The following is a 10,813-nucleotide window of genomic DNA, read 5'->3' on the forward strand; positions in this document are numbered from 1 at the left end:
CTTTTATTTGCAACTGTACAAGTAAAATTTGAATATATATACAAAGGCTTTTACTAGGGAGAGAATCAAAGAATTTGTATTGATACAGAAATATATTTTTATGATTGTGACCTGCTACTATTAATATTTATGAAATTCAAAGTGTAATATAATTATAAATTTTATTAATACATAAAGTAATATTTTTTGTAAATACGTAATATTTTATTTATGAAAATTATAAAAAGAATTTAGCATAAGAATAAGATTTCAAGTTAGTAAAAAAAATATAATAGTATATATAATATATAAAATTTTCTGTGCAATAATTGTAAAAATCAATTTAGCAACAAAAATTAGATCCTTATAAATCTTTTAATAGTAATGATTTTTTTTTTTTTTTTTTGAGTACTAACATATATTTTTAAATTAAATAGATGTGACATTACCACTTGTGTTAAAATATATAACATAAAATTTGACTATATACGTTAGAAAAATTAGTTTTGTTTATTATTAGATAAAATTGGAGAAAAAATTTGAATCTAAATTATGTAATTTGACTTTCTTAATTTTTGAAGGTTCATAGAAAGATAATAAAATGTTGTGTATATACAACATAGTTTCATGTGAATAAATTCATTATCTTGGATTAAGAAATTTAATATTAGATAATTATTTTTTTTATTTTTTATAATTATGTAGGAAAGAGTATTTTATATTCAAATTAAAAAAATTACATTAAATAGCTTATTTGTAACCTACTTTAACAATTTATATTTAAATATTTCAAATTTAACGGTGAAAAAGAGATTCTTTATCAAAAAAAAAATTTTGAATTCTTTATTGTAGTTTTGTCCATATTCAAAACAACAAATTGAGAGGTACATAAGTTAATTTAGCATTTCATTTTCAAAATTAAAAAAAAAAAAAAAAAAAAAAAAGCTAATTTATCGTTTTTTTTAATTAATTAATGTATATTTACTATTAATTCACATTCGATCGATTAAAATGGTAAGATACAATAAATTTTTAGTTAATTAAATATATGTTCATTGAATTATACATATACTATATAATTTAATAAATTATTAATTTATCGACTAATTAAAATTTTTTTTAATTAATATATCACTAATGCTATTAATTTATAGACATTATAATATAATTCCTCGTTAAGAAATTTTTGTTGAGAGTTTTAAGATACATGGATTTGAGATGGAAAAAAAAATATTATGATAAAAAATTGTAAAAATGTACAAAAAAAAAGAAAAAAAAGGAAAACTTAATGCGTTATGGGCCCAATTTTTTCAAGCCATAAAGGCCCATAAATACACAACAAACGATAAGTAATTATAAAGATAATTTTTTTTAGGGGCTTCATTCGAATTGCAAAGGCTACTGTTACAGTGAATAGTAACTTCTCTTTGCTGACTAATCATTATTTAATTAATTTTAATAATTTATTAACAAAATTCTATTAAATTGACGAGTTCGTTTCAAGTATAATCAATTTCATGTAATGTAACTAAGCAGAGAGAGGTTTTTTCTAAAGAGCGGGTGAGGGAAATGGATGGATGGCTGGCTCCTGTCCTGAGTCATCTTGACCAGCCTCCCTTCCGTTGGGCATTCTAGAACATATGAAATGGCAACTCTGGTATTATTCGGCATTCTAGACGTTGAGAAAGAAATATATAAGCTTTCTTTAACAAATATATTCACCAGTACGTAAACTTCGTTTTCTTCTATGTTTCTTTTTGTCTTAGAATTCCTTCGCTATTAAAATATTTAATGGTTGACCCAGTTGAGTTATTGAATAATGTTAGCTAATTCTAACAAAATTTGACCGATACTTCCACAAAATTTAATGAAACCAAAACAACTAATTTAAAATCGCAGATTAAATCCAAAGATATTTCTCCTATTATTTAATGAGGAACGACTAATGAGCAGTGGGCGTGCCGGAGTGGTTATCGGGCATGACTAGAAATCATGTGGGCTCTGCCCGCGCAGGTTCGAATTCCGCCGCTCACGCTTTTCTTTTTATATCTTTTTATTGCTTATTTGGAATATTTTTCAAAATAGAGCAAGACTGACGAAATTTTACAAATAATAATAATAAAAGTTAATTTATAAAGATGTGGAAAAGTTTAATTTTTATTATCATTCCAGATTATTTATTTTATATATAAATCATACAACAAGTTGTGATTGATCATTTTTCAATTGAAGAAATATAATAATAGACTTGGAAATTATGAGGTTTCACTTTATTATTTACAGTTGATTATTTTTTGGATATTGTAATGTATTTTTAGTTTGGTGTTTATGATGTATTTATCAGGTTTTTTTACTTAGTTTTTCCAGATTAAGTTGGGTTTAAATGAGAGGTCTATTGGTTCAGGTTAGTATTTGGATAAATTAAATTTTTTTTCTGAATATTATAATTGAATAATAATCTATTTTGCTAATAAAAAAAAAGTTGACATTCATCGGTTTAACACTTGTAGACTTGGAAAAAGAACGATTAGTTTGTCAATTTATGGTTAGTTCATTACCATCCAGAAGTTTAATGTGAAAATACATTGCAATAAGTCTATTTCTATCCAAAAGACCTAATGAACGAAAGGTCAATTTATGCAAATGACTTTAAAACTCGAAAATAAGTAAAATGCATTAGATTTGTTGTTTTCACTTGTGTGAGGAGTGAAACGTCTCGAGTTCGAGTCTTCTCAATTACAATTATTTTTACTAATTTAGTGAGTTAAGGGGAGGATTATCTTTATTGTATAACTCGCAATTTTATTTCGATCCATAAATCCTCTAAGAATTAAAAAATATATATATCATATCCTTATGGTTGTGGGCCTAATACATAGAAATTCGAGAAAATTTTAAGAGTTTTTGTAATTTCATTCCATTTTTAATATGACATAAAAGTTCAATTAATAAAATATTATTTGTTATTTAATTACGTATTTTGTTTACATACTATCTGTACGTTAATGACAAAAAAATTCTAAATTCTTGTAATTTTATGGATTGATAATATAGTTACATTATCTTTCATTTAATAAAAAATAATAACTTCTTAATTAATTTAATTTCATGTTTCAAATATCATGGTTCTAAATCTGTAAATATGTGACTTACTAAATATGAATATAATTTAATATTCAAATGACATTTGAAGTTTTATTTTTATTATTAATAAGATACTATATTTAAAAATAATAGAAATACTTTTTCAATTACAATTACATCCTTAATCTTGACACTAACTTGAGTACTTGAAGTCTTATAGAGAGAGAAAACTATGTAGAGAACAATAGAATCTGAGATAGGATATACAATGGATCGAATAGACAATGGATCCCCTATGAATAGATAGTCTCTCTTTATATAAATTGTGTGAAATATCTTTATATTTTGTTTAGACAAGTGAATCTCTATTGAGTAAGAAATTTTTTAAAGATAGGATATTGTTTACGTTTTGTATTTCTTCCTAACTAGGACTCTCCGACATCTAAATAGGACTTCAACTTTAATAGGTACATCCCACAATATCTTTATGCATATTAAAAATATTAAAAATTCTAATAAAAATTATATTAAAAATACTATAAAAATAACCCCTATCATAGATTATCCAGCTTAATTAAGTATAAATGGCTATGATCCATTTAATCTTTATTATGAAATTAATGATAGCTCAAGTTTTCATGGAAAATATTTTTGAGAGACAAGGCGGTGTATGGGTAGAGAGGTATGAGCCAATTAGAGATATTTCTGTATTTTTTTACAACACACTTAATAGCAAAATATGATTTTTTTTAATAGAAAAACAATAATTTATAATGTGAGAAAAGTATAAAAATAAAATAGTATATTTTTCAAAATACAGAGACAAAATAATAATTTTTGGTAAACTACAATGACAAAATTATAATTTTTCTAACTAACATGTTTTGAATTTATTGAGTTTGTAGCTGTATAGATTTATAATGGTTGATCGTGAAGTTAACTACGTGGCAGACGACTCTTTCTAATGAGGCTCTTATGTTTTCCTAATGGTTTCTACAAATTAGGTTATCCTTCATTTGCAAGTAAAAGATTATTAGATGACAATAGAGCAAGTATTTTTAGTCCTCGACAATTGGATATGTAATTTGATTTAATGTCCTCTTTTATATTTAATAAAATAAATGGTGACGTACATGTTTTTGATGCGTTTTGTTAAATAGCACAAATTATATTTGAAATCAAATATTTATAATTAATCATGCAATATCTAAATTGCAGAAAGAAAAAAAAATTAAAGGCATTAAAATTTTTTTCACTCTAATTCATAATACAAATTGTGCTAAAAATATTTTTTATTTTAATAAAATTTTGCTAAACAGCGGAAGTTGTATGGTTTACATATAAGTATAAAAACAAATACTAAATGTTAAAAAAAAAAAATACTACTAATAAAAAAGAGTGAGAGTATGCAACTATTAGTCGTATAGTAAAAAAAAAAAAAAAAAAGCACCAATAGATGCCAAATTACATGAATTGATTGGCATCTATCTTTCCTTTTCAGTTCATGAATTGGTATGGGAAGTTTCCACCCAATTCTTTCTTTCCCCCATAGAAACGTGCATAACTTGGAAACGTGTGGCCCTACCCTTATGTCGGTTCTAGAAGCCGAAAAAGCCAACCGTTCTAGATTATCTTTATATTTTTTTTTAAAAAAGATCTCAACATTATAATATATACATATATATTATATATTTCTTTCCAGTACGTCCAAAAATCCAACCACTTGGCTTGGTCCTTCCCTTTATTTGCCAAATATATTTATATTACTATAAATTTCTCGATCCCTGGTAATAATTGGAGAAACAAGAAACATGGGTCTCTCTAAGTCTTCTCTGCTTTTCTTTCTGCTTCTACTGACAATTTCTTTATCCCGAAACCCTAGATTTACAGAAGCAAGAACACTCTCTTTCCTATCTGAACAAAGTAAGTAGTCTACTCTACGGTTCTTGATTTCTTAAACAATTTCTAGTTTCTTTTCTTTTTTGTTTGTAAGCTTATGAATATGTTTAAACAAATTTTCAGGCCATTCAAAGATTTTTGCAACCCTGGGAATTGTTTGCAAGTGTTGTGATGGCAGCAAAGGCGAATGCTCAAGTACATGGAAAACGGGTTCTTGCAATAAGCTCCAATGCCTTCCTTGGAAATTTGGATAGAAAAACATATTTAGTTTAATTGTTTTCTTTTTCTTTAGTTTCGTTAATTCTTGTACATAAGATACTGAATCAAGTAACAGTTTTGCCCTTTTGTAATTCGAACTGGTTAAAACTAATATAAAAAGTCCAAGAGTCAGAGAATCCATAAGCAAAGGTTTATTTGTAAAACTACTTCATTAGATCAATTTTTAGGTTGTGCCTTTGATAAAACAGAGTGGAAAAGGGTCTCATGAATGAAAATCTTGATCTAAAATATGTAGTTGTGAATTGGTTAGATGTAGAAGACAGAGTCTTTTCTTTTCTGCGGGAGGGAGGAAAAGTAATGGGTTAAGGGAGGAAAAGTAATGGGTTATTAATTAATTGAAGGGAAAATTAAAAGTAATGGGTTATTAATTAATTGAAGGGAAAATTATTATTTCGTCCCTGAGGTTTTACGTAATTATTTAAGTAGTTTTTGATATTTATATATGTATTTATAACGTGCTTGAGGTTTGCCACCGTCATATTAATTGGTCCTACCGTCAAAAAAATATATTTTTTCCGTTAATTTTAAAAGGAAAAGATGAAATTATCTTTTGGAAAAATAATTATTTTGTCTCTAAGGTTTATCATAATTATTAAGTAATTTCCGATATTTATATAAATATTTATAACGTCTTTGAGGTTTACTTCTGTCATATTAATTGGTCCTTCCATAAAAAAAATATATATTTTTTCCGTTAATTTTGAGCAGAAAATACGAAATTATCCTTTATAAGTTTTCATTGACATTATCGTCAATCTCTTTCCTCTAAAATATCTAAAACTCAAATTTTCACCATCTTTCTCAACCTAACGCGGTCTTCATTGCCACTACCGTGTCTCTGTCAAGTATCATCTCCATAACCAGATAACCAATAAAACTAAAAGGGAAAATATTTATAACGTTCCTGAGGTTACTTCCGTCATATTACTTGGTCCTTCCGTCGAAAACACATTTTTTGCTGTTAATTTTTAATAGAATGACCAAACTAACCTAAATCCTCTAATCAAGGAGAGAGAGATAAATGGATAAAGGGCGACGATGGCTTGATTGAGTTTGGATGTTAGGTTTTAGTTTTGATGGTGATCTGGTTATGGAGATGATAGTTTTTATTGACACGGTAGTGGTAATGAAGACCATGTTGGGTTTAGAAAGATGATGAAAATGTGAGTTTTAGGTATTTTAGAGGAAATGGATTAATAATAATGTCAATGAAAACTTATAAAGGATAATTTCATCTTTTCCACTCAAAATTAACGGAAAAAGTGTATTTTTTTTTATGGAATGAACAATTAATATGACGGAAGTAAACCTCAAGGACGTTATAAATATTTGTATAAATGTAGGGAACTACTTAATAATTATGGTAAACCTCAGGGACGAAATAATTATTTTTCCAAAGGATAATTTCGTCTTTTCTTCTCAAAATTAATAGAAAAAATGTATTTTTTTTTTTTTACGGAAGGACCAATTAATATGACTGTGGCAAACCTCAGGAATGTTATAAATATATGTATAAATGTCGAGGACTACTTAAATAATTATATAAAACCTCAGTGACGAAATAATAATTTTCCCTTAATTGAATTAAGAGAAAGAAGGGGTTGTTCTGTTGACTATTTTGTGATGAAGAGGAATAGAGCAAGCTCTGCCAGCCATTTTTGTAAGAGACAATCCTTCTAGAACAGGACCAGAGTACCAATTCTGCATGTCTTCATCATTTTTTTTAGCAATTTGGTCACTATTTGACCTAACACTTCTTCTAAAGGGTGACCCAGTTGTTTTTTCCTTAATCTTAATTAAGTTAGAAAAATCAAAAGCTCGTTTGAGTTCCCAACCTTAATTTTATAAAGAAAATTATGGATGATGATGGCTAACCTTCCGATATTTTATTTTTTAAAATGGATTATTATATAATTAGCAATAACACTCTTTCATCAGGTCCCAAACCATCTTAAACAATTACTTAAGTATTGCAAATGTTAAGGTCATATTCTAGCTTATCTATGATAAATTTAAATAAATGGTAACTATAAATAATCTGAACATGAGAAGAAATTCTTAATTCTATTAAAATCCCAATAGAATCGAGAATTTGGTTTCATTTTCAAGCTCTAAAATAAAATGAGTCAATCACCATCCAGGTACTTCGCAATCTTGTTTTGTTCTGCAATTTTCAAGGACCGCCAATATCAGAGGGAGGAAAATGGAGATTGAGACAGTAAAAGCCATGTCCATCCGACATCTTGTTCTTGTGTAGAATTTGATATAATTATTATTATATTTTATTAAAATTAAAATTATGAGAATAAATAACTGTTTTTTATATGAAATACAAAATATATTTACAAACCTGTGGTTTGTGGAACAGGCAAGAGTTTTCCATCCTTGGAACCATCAAAAAAATTTCTCATTTCCTATAACAATGTCAAAATTGCAAAGGAGGGACTGCTCTAATTACATAGGCCCTTAAAGAATTTTTGGGCTTTCAATAGGAGGCCCATTCTTTCATAATTCAATTGAAAAGAAAATTCACTCTTTTTATTATTTATTTCTTACAAAGAATCCTCTGTTTCTAGCCAATGTTAAATAAACTAATATAATATTCTTATGTTTTAAGTCAATTTTTTATTGTTAAAGTTTTAGGGACAGCAAAGAAAAGAAAATGTATATAGAGAAAAAATTAAAGAAAAATTTTAATGACGAAAAATTAAAATTTTACATTTTCTAATTATACGAATAGGTCTAAAATTATACTAATATAGGTTCCCACATATCCACAGATATTAAATTCACACGCACTAAATAAAGAAAATATAATTTAAAAATAAATCAACTATTGTTGTTACGGGAATTGAATTCCGGCATGTGATTACAGAAGATTATTCCGACAACGGGTGATTCCGTTAGCATTCAGCTGGATTTGCCTGCACATCTTTGCTGGAGTACGTCCGAGATAATTCAAAACTTGTTTTTTAGCTTTTCCTGCATTAGGAACGCTAGAAACACAAAAGTAATACGTTAGAATTTAATAATTAGGTAGGAGTTTACCTGTTTGGATCGATTGGTAGCCCAAGTGGTCAATTGGCTCTCCTCTTCTTGATTTATGTTGTGTTGCTTGTCATAACGATCTCCTTTATGCTTGTGTTTTTATTGGTGCGGCTGCGAATGGTGATTATAGAAAGGAGAGGGGTCCTTTTGTTGTTATCTCTTTCTTTATATACTCTTCTGTCTATTTAGGTTTGCAATTTTACTCACCACCCAAATCAAAGAAAATTAAAAAAATAAATTGACTCTCAAGAAAGCTACAGTACAATGTCAAAATGATATCTACTAGGAATGGAACTATTTTGTTAATTTATAAATTTTAAAAGTAATTAAAACAATATAAAATATATATGAACTTATATGAATTATCCATAGTTATAAAAATAATAAATACTGTACTTCATTTTTGATAACCTAACTAGTCATTTGATCAATTTTACTTCTGACGGTTTATATTTGAATAATTTAAATTTAATGGCTAAATTATTTTCTGTATCAATAAAAGAAATTTAAATTATCTACCATAGATTTATGCACTTGGGCTTTGGTTCACTTAGAAATGAATTTGAATCAAACCGAACTTTTACCGAATCCAACGTTACACGGTTCCGGAATGGGTTGATTGATGAAAAATGAAATGACACCGAGAGATTAGAATTTATAGGACGGCGACAACCCTGTGGCTTAAAATTGGACACTTGTACATCTCGCGGCGACCCACAGTGGCTTAACCAACGACTGCACATTCCACGTGGACCCTCTTTCGTTTTTTGTCACTTAGCCACCTGTCTTTCTTGTGGACCCTCAAAAAATCCCCTGCCCTATTCTTAGTCCTTCCTTATCTGTTGCTATCACCGGATTGGCTTAGATTTCGATTTAGGTAATTAACTACTCAATTGTTTTTAAATAAACGGATAAACCTATCGTTCGCTTCCTTATCCAAAACACTAATCACTTTCTTGTAACAGCATAACCTGTAGCCATATATTATTTATTTATTTATGAAAAAATATATAAATTCACCTCCCTATTCTTTACGAAGTTTCATGGTATTTATATAATTTTTATTTTAATTCATTAAATATTTTAATTTATAAAATTATACTTATTAAGTATTTAATAGGTAAAATGCTTAAATATATGTAAAAGTTTCATTTCTTTTAATTAGGGCAAAATGAAAAAATAAAAATTACACACTATAAATAATGCCCACACCTTTCTTTTTCTACATTATAGATATCTCATATTATTACAAGGACACACAGATATAAAGCATAACTATCAAATTAAATATCAACAAAAAAAAAAAAAAAAATACAATGGTTAAAGATATGAAGGCAGAGGTAGTAAATTCTAGTACCAAGATAATGTCTAATTGACTCAAACTTCATCCAAGTTTAGGTAAAATTTTACAATGGTTTTCAATTAATTTTTTTAAAAATTTAGAGAATTCATTAATAATGAATATAATTGATTATATCATAATATTTTCATATGAATAAAAAATACAAATTTATAAAAATGAAATTTTTTGGTTGGAGATAATCTTGGCCAAAGATGCTAATCTTCGGTAAAGATTGATGCATCTTTTAATAGGATAACAAAAGCAATTTTTTACAATATTGTCCCGAAATTTTTTTTCAAAAACTTATTACAATGGATATTTGCATAAGAATTTAATATGTTAACTTTAATTGAAGAACACAGCGTGAAAGAAATTCATTTAAATTTAAAGATTTAAAATCTCCAACCACAAACGATCAACAATTCATCTTGTATTTTAAAACCACTAAAGAAATAAAAGATCCTTATAAAATTCTTCAATAATGAGGAACAACTCCATAAAATGAGAAAAATTAATAAATCAAAACACACAACACACTAAGAGAATATCAAAAACATCCAAACATTATCAACTATTATAGATATGAAAGACTAATTCAAAGTTTTATTCTAAACTATCACAACTTTTGGAAATTAATAAAAAAAATGAATAAATTAAAGAAGAACGATAAAAAAAGATAAAAAGAAATCACTGCCTATCAAAAAATACCATTTACTATTGTTCAAAAAATAAAATCTGAAACAATAGTATCTCGAATTAATGATTTGTGAATCCAAAGTGTCATAGTATTTTTGAATGATTGAGTTTTTAATAAATAATCTTTGAGATAGATAATTGATTATGCTATACTTTTCTATACAATGATCTAATTTTATTGATGATACAATACAAGGTAAAAATGTCCTCTAAGAGAGTGGATTCAGGTTCATGGAACTGGGCAGAGCCTGAGAGTGTTTATATAAATTTCAAAGTACCAAATCCTGACCGGCAGAGAAACCCACCCCTTTGGCCCGACAAGATAAAAAGATAAGGTCACATGAAACAGCTCACACACCCAGTCACAGACCCTTCTCTTTCTCTCTTCTCTTGTATTCTAAGCAGTAGTAAAAGGAAAAAAACCAAAATAACAAAACAGAAGAAAGAGTTTAAAATGTAAGAGTTGTTATTATCCACTAGGTGTCT

The 10,813-nt window shown here is 27.2% G+C and overlaps 1 non-coding gene across 1 annotated transcript; it reads left to right on the forward strand.

Annotated features, from left to right (window-relative positions):
* The first annotated feature begins 1,931 nt into the window (after nucleotides 1–1,931).
* TRNAS-AGA (transfer RNA serine (anticodon AGA)) lies at nucleotides 1,932–2,013 on the forward strand. Its single transcript has one exon. It is a non-coding gene; the product is annotated as a tRNA-Ser (tRNA).
* The last annotated feature ends 8,800 nt before the right edge of the window (nucleotides 2,014–10,813 follow it).

Source organism: Jatropha curcas, chromosome 2 (genome assembly GCF_041381405.1).
Source record: "Jatropha curcas cultivar XTBG-Jc1 chromosome 2, XTBG_Jcur_1.0, whole genome shotgun sequence".
Lineage (NCBI taxonomy): Eukaryota > Viridiplantae > Streptophyta > Magnoliopsida > Malpighiales > Euphorbiaceae > Jatropha > Jatropha curcas.